Below are 6,740 nucleotides of genomic sequence, written 5' to 3' on the forward strand. Positions count from 1 at the left end.
TTTCGGGAAGACCAACCTGGTCCAGCATCGGATCAACACTGGGGACCATTTGCCTATCAAAGAGAAACATCGGCCAATCCCTCCTGCCAGCTATCAGCAGGTCAAGAAACTGCTCAAGGAGATGAAAGACTCTAACGTTATCCAAGAAAGTCAGAGTCCGTGGGCTGCCCCTATTGTCCTCGTGAGGAAGAAAGACGGTAACATCCGGTTCTGCGTGGATTATAGGAAGATAAACACAATCACCCACAAGGATGCCTATCCTTTGCCCCGGATCGAAGAGTCTATTGCTGCTTTGGGGTCAGCCGCCTACTTCTCCACCTTGGACCTTACCAGTGGGTACTGGCAGGTGCCCATGGCACCCGAAGACCGTGAGAAGACGGCCTTCACCACCCCCATGGGACTATTCGAATTCACCAGCATGCCCTTCGGTCTGTGCAACGCCCCCGCTACCTTCCAGCGGTTGATGGAAAGGTGTCTCGGCCATCTCAACTTTCAGAGTGTCCTGCTCTACCTAGATGATGTGATTGTCTATTCACGTACCTACGAAGATCACGTCCATCATCTGGCTGAAGTGTTCCAGGTCCTAATCGATCACGGCCTGAAAATCAAGCCTTCCAAGTGCCACCTTCTCAAACCCCAAGTGAACTATCTGGGGCACGTTGTGAGTGCTGAGGGGATACGACCCGATCCAGAGAAGATCTCGGCTGTGGAACACTGGGATACCCCTAAGACCGTCAAGGAGGTGAGAAGCTTTCTGGGATTTGCCGGCTATTACCGCCGCTTCATTCCCCACTTTGCCCAAGTGGCCGAGCCCCTCAATGAGTTACTCCGGGGTTGCCCTCGAGAAAGCTACAACCGACGACTCCCCGTCGAGTGGTCCGAACGGCAGGAGGTTGCTTTTCAAACCCTGAAACGCCTGTTGACCACGCCTCCTATCCTGGCCTACCCGGACTATAACCTTCCTTTCCGGCTTTACACAGACGCCAGCTTCCAAGGCCTGGGAGCTGTGCTGTCCCAGGTTCAAGATGGCCAAGAGAGAGTCGTAGCTTATGCCAGCCGGAGTCTTCGGGGTGCTGAAAAGAACGATAACAATTATAGCTCCTTCAAGTTGGAGTTACTAGCCCTAGTGTGGGCCGTCACTGAAAAGTTCAAGGACTACCTGGCTGCCACCCCTGTTACCATCTATACGGATAACAACCCGTTGGCGCATCTCAACACTGCTCGGCTGGGCGCCCTGGAGCAGCGGTGGGCTTCTCGACTGGCCAATTTCCAGTTTGAAATTAAGTACCGCAGTGGCAAGGCTAACGTCAATGCAGACCTTCTGTCCCGACTATCCAAGGGCGAAGAGGCCCCAGAGGACAGCGATTGGGAAGACGTAGAAATGCCTCCCTTCTATCAAAGGTTCGCTACCCAGAGTGCTATTGATGTAGCCGGGCCTGAAACGCCTTCGCCTCCACCTAGGGCCCCGCAAGACTTGGCCAGGTGGCAGACCATCCAGGAAGAGTCCCGTGTCCTGGGGGAGATCTATGACTACCTCTCTACTGGTCGGGTCCCCATGCGGATAAAGAGGCCCTATCCTGATGTCGAGCTAAGGCGACTCTGGAGGCAAAGAAAGAGGCTCTTCTTACAGAAGGGACTGATCCTGCGGAACTCTCTTGATCCGGTCTCTGGGGAGAGGTGCCACCAGATCCTCATTCCCCGACGAGACGCTAAGATGGTGCTAGATGCCTACCATGACCGGTCCGGTCATTTCGGGGTACACAAGACGGAGGCCACTATCCGACAGCGGTTCTACTGGATCGGGATGAGGGCTGACATCGAGAACTGGTGTGCTGAGTGCCCTGCCTGTAATATCTCCAAAGCTGGGGGAAGAGAAGTCAGGGCCCCTTTGCATCCAATCACCTCCCACCGGCCGAATCAGCTAGTCGCCCTGGACCATGTGAAGCTAGCCCCTACAAGATGCGGGTATACCTACGCCCTCACCATGGTTGACCACTACTCCAAGTGGGTAGTCGTGGTACCTGTCAGGGACTTGACCGCCAAGACCACTGCTCTTACTTTTTACAAGGAGTATGTAAAGCACTATGGGTGCCCAGAGTCTCTGCTGACGGACCGGGGTCCGGCCTTCGAGTCGCAACTTTTCCAGGAGCTGTGTGCCTACCATGAATGTAAGAAGCTCCGCACCACGGCCTATCACCCTCAAGGGAATGGTCTGTGTGAAAAAGTTAACCAGGTCTTTATCAACATGCTCCGAACGGCTTCAGTGACCAAGAGAGTAGAGTGGCCCCACTTGTTGGATGAACTAGTGGAGATCTATAACAATACCACTCATTGTTCCACTGGCTACTCCCCGTTCTACCTGATGTTCGGCCGCCAAGGCCAACTTCCTCAGGACCGTGCTCTTGGAGTCCAAGCTCCTGACACCTTCAACCCCCTACCTGAAACGGACTGGGTTCGGGAACATCAGAGGAGAATCCAGGATGCCCGGGAAATTGTTGACCGGAGGATGGGGGAGGCTCAGCAGCGCCAAGAGGATGCCTACAACCTAAGGGCGAATGCCACACCACTACAAGTGGGGGATAAAGTTTGGCTAAAGAAATATCATCGCTCTCACAAACTTGAAAGCCTTTGGGAGCCTGAGCCCTATGTCATCTCCTCTATCCCTTACCCAGAGACTGATGTGTATGAAGTCAAAAAGCCTGGGCTAGCCCCACAGACGGTGCATCGGAATAGGATAAAACGTTGCACTAAGGAGGACCTACAGGGCCTTACAGCACCGTGTCCGGTACCTGCATCCACGCCTCCGGCTCCCCCAGCAGCTCCAGCTAAACCTCTCTCTCTGGAAGAAATGTTCCAAGTTGAACCGTTCCTCATGGCCGTAGGCTATCCAGCGTTCCCTGTACCCGTTTCAGCGGTTTCTCCACTTCCAATTGTGCCTCCAACGACTCCATCTTTACAACCAGACACTGGGGGTGATCTTCCACCGGTACCTGCACCAATCACTGTTGAAGAGGATCCTCCGCTGAGACGGTCTGAGCGCTCTACCAGAGGAATTCCTCCACTTCGCTACAGAGACCAGAGCCCTTAAACTGTTTTTGTTGTCTAACTGTTTTGTTCCAGTTCCTGCAACGTTCAAGGTTCGTGCCTGGTCCTCCTGACCAAGTTCCCTGTACTAACCAGCTATGAGCTGATGGACACTTACCATAACAAAAGGTTCTCTAGTGCCTGTCCCAGAGCCTTTTACATGGACAATGTCTAATTGCCTAAAAAGAGACTCTCCCTAACAGAGACACTTAACCCATTCCTTCCTAATGCACTTTCCTGTGATTGTGTGTTCCACACAGGGTATTATTGCACTCATTTCATTATTGCATTTTTTTTCTACTATTGCAGTCCAGTGTTATCAAAGTCTTTGTATTTCCTCCTCTGAGTAAGCACAAGGTAACGTAGATTGCCTCAGAGTAGAGCGCCTCTTTTGTAAAACAGTATATTTTCCCAGTGTCAAAGTCAGATAGCTCCTCCTCTGAGTAAGAGAAGTCAGTTTACATATACCTCAGAGAAAGTCCAGTTTATGTAGGAGTGTATTTTCTCATCCAGTCTCAGTATTGTGTATTATTATCGTATCTATAGCTGGAAAGATTTAGTTGAGCCAGTTCGTATGTAGATTTCCTCAGATTTTCATTCAGATTTTTCTCAGATTTTCATTCAGATTCATGTGAGCCAGTTCTCCTCAAGACCTCGCAGTATTTGTTGTCCCTTGTGTTTCCCTTCCTTTTTGTTTCCAGTATTTGTTCACCTCTGTCTTGTCCCAACACAGTAGTTATCACACATAGTCATACCTAACCTTCACACTGGTCCATACATATCGCACCTTGGATATCTTTTCGTGTGTTTGGCCTATTGAGTAATTGTGTTGTATGATTGACCGGTATGTAAGGGAGCTCCCCATGTATGTTTGCTTTTATTATTTTGTTCTTTTCTCTTCCAGGTATCCAAGACACTACTCAGACACGCCAAGGTAGTACACAGGTCTTCACGTTCTCCTCCAGTAGGGTAACATATTTAACAGAAAACCTACTGTCTAACTGGCTGGAATATGGAGGGTCACCCGCCAGCAGTTAAGTTGTCCTGGCTTACACGTCAGATGGTTCACGCACTAGCTACCTGGTCGCCAGAGTACGTTAGGCACCCCTAGGTGAAGTCCTGCCACTAGGGTTTCTCATTCTCTCTCTTTTCACCTGTGCCCTGGGCGTGGGAAACACACACCTCATCACACTCACTCTCATCATTCATTCCTGTTGTTTGATTGTCCAGTCTATTCATGTTTGCTGCCTTCTAGATTCGCCGAGGTCGGCTCAAATTTGCTAGGGAGGTATGCAGTGTCCCAGAACATACAGACTACTACTCCTATTATGGCCATTTCTCTTGCTGTGTCAATGCCTGTTCTGGTAAGTGTTTGCACTGCAACTGCTGCTGGTTTTCCCCTAGTATTCTCTGGTATTGTGCATTTTCATGTGTATTCTCATGTGTTCCTGTGTATTACAGTGTACAGTGGTATGCAAGGCTGTTGATCACGTGACCTGTAACCATGGTTCCTCCAATGGCCGACTAGCTCTGGCCAGGAGCAACCATGTGACCTCCCACTTCCTGCTGACAAGTGAGTCTTCCCCCTGCTTCCAAGCAAGGAGGTTGTGTGGTTCTATCCTCTCCCACAGAAGAGTGACTAAGTCTGCTGCTATATACCAGTCTTCGGCTGTTTCTGCCTGCTCAAGTGACCGGATTCTTTTCTCTCATCTGGGTGTCATTCCGTTATCTCTCCTCATCGCTGCAAGGATTCACAGCAAGTATTATTCTCAAGCTAATCCAACCAGCAACGCTATTTCTCTCATACTCCTACTCCCATCATCCGGCACGTATTCTCACAGCCTATGCAGCACCACTCCTGCTTTATTTGTCAAAGCCTGCTATATACCCGGTTGCATCCGGACAGAACTGTTGCTACTAGTTACCTCATCTATAATAAAACCGCTGTTACTGAACCCTGGCATTGGTGTCCACTAACTGGTGCCCTGACTAAGTGCAGCGAAGAATCGCATGCCCATCATCACCCGCAGATTCCTCAGACCGGCCCTGCAGCTGTGCTGCCCTCAGGCCTATACCGTGACAAGTATAACCCCTGCAGCTGCCCCGGTCATTGCCCGCTCATAACACCAGCACTGCGGAGGTGGCCCCCAGGGGCCAGGGCATCGCAACTAGGCTACCAGGGGCATCACTAAGGAGTTAACTAGGCCACCAGGGACATGACTGAGGAGTTAACTAGGCTACCAGGGACATGACTGAGGAGTTAACTAGGCCACCAGGGACATGACTGAGGAGTTAACTAGGCTACCAGGGACATGACTGAGGAGTTAACTAGGCTACCAGGGACATGACTGAGGAGTTAACTAGGCTACCAGGGACATGACTGAGGGGTTAACTAGGCCACCAGGGACATGACTGAGGAGTTAACTAGGCCACCAGGGACATGACTGAGGCGTTAACTAGGCTACCAGGGACATGACTGGGGGGGTTAACTAGGCTACCAGGGACATGACTGGGGGGGTTAACTAGGCTACCAGGGACATGACTGAGGAGTTAACTAGGCTACCAGGGACATGACTGAGGAGTTAACTAGGCCACCAGGGACATGACTGAGGGGTTAACTAGGCCACCAGGGACATGACTGAGGAGTTAACTAGGCCACCAGGGACATGACTGAGGAGTTAACTAGGCCACCAGGGACATGACTGAGGCGTTAACTAGGCTACCAGGGACATGACTGGGGGGGTTAACTAGGCTACCAGGGACATGACTGGGGGGGTTAACTAGGCTACCAGGGACATGACTGAGGGGTTAACTAGGCCACCAGGGACATGACTGAGGCGTTAACTAGGCCACCAGGGACATGACTGAGGAGTTAACTAGGCTACCAGGGGCATCACTAAGGATTCAAATCAGGTACAAGGGGCATCACAGAGGGTTAACTACAATAGCAGGGGCATTAGGGGAACAATACTTTGCCTTGTTCGGGTGCCGCAAACCCCCGCTAATAACTGCAACGCACGGTATAACATTGAGTGCGGCCCTCGAATGATTTTATTAAGGCCCGACCGGCCCTCGACATGGAAAAGGTTCCCCACCCCTGGTCTAGAAGTAACGCAGTCTGGAGTGTGATCCCGAACCCTGACAACTGCTCGGAACAACAATCTGTTCTGACCTTTGGAGCATAGTGGAGGAGACATGTAGCTATAGGGGGTACAGAGGGAGCAGACAGGGGGGCAGCTATAGGGGGTACAGAGGTAGCAGACAGGGGTGTGGGTATAGGGGATACAGAGGTAGCAGTCAGGGGTGCAGCTATAGGGGGTACAGAGGTAGCAGTCAGGGGTGCAGCTATAGGGGGTACAGAGGTAGCAGACAGGGGTGCAGCTATAGGGGGTACAGAGGGAGCAGACAGGGGGGCGGGTATAGGGGGTACAGAGGTAGCAGTCAGGGGGGCAGCTATAGGGGGTACAGAGGTAGCAGACAGGGGTGTGGGTATAGGGGATACAGAGGTAGCAGTCAGGGGGGCAGCTATAGGGGGTACAGAGGTAGCAGACAGGGGTGCAGCTATAGGGGATATAGGATAATTTTTTAATCACCGTAAATTTTCTTTCCTGTAGTCCGAAGCAGCAGCACAAATGGGGGAAGATCCTATCTTCCTG

Source organism: Dendropsophus ebraccatus, chromosome 6, assembly GCF_027789765.1.
Source record: "Dendropsophus ebraccatus isolate aDenEbr1 chromosome 6, aDenEbr1.pat, whole genome shotgun sequence".
Taxonomy (NCBI): domain Eukaryota; kingdom Metazoa; phylum Chordata; class Amphibia; order Anura; family Hylidae; genus Dendropsophus; species Dendropsophus ebraccatus.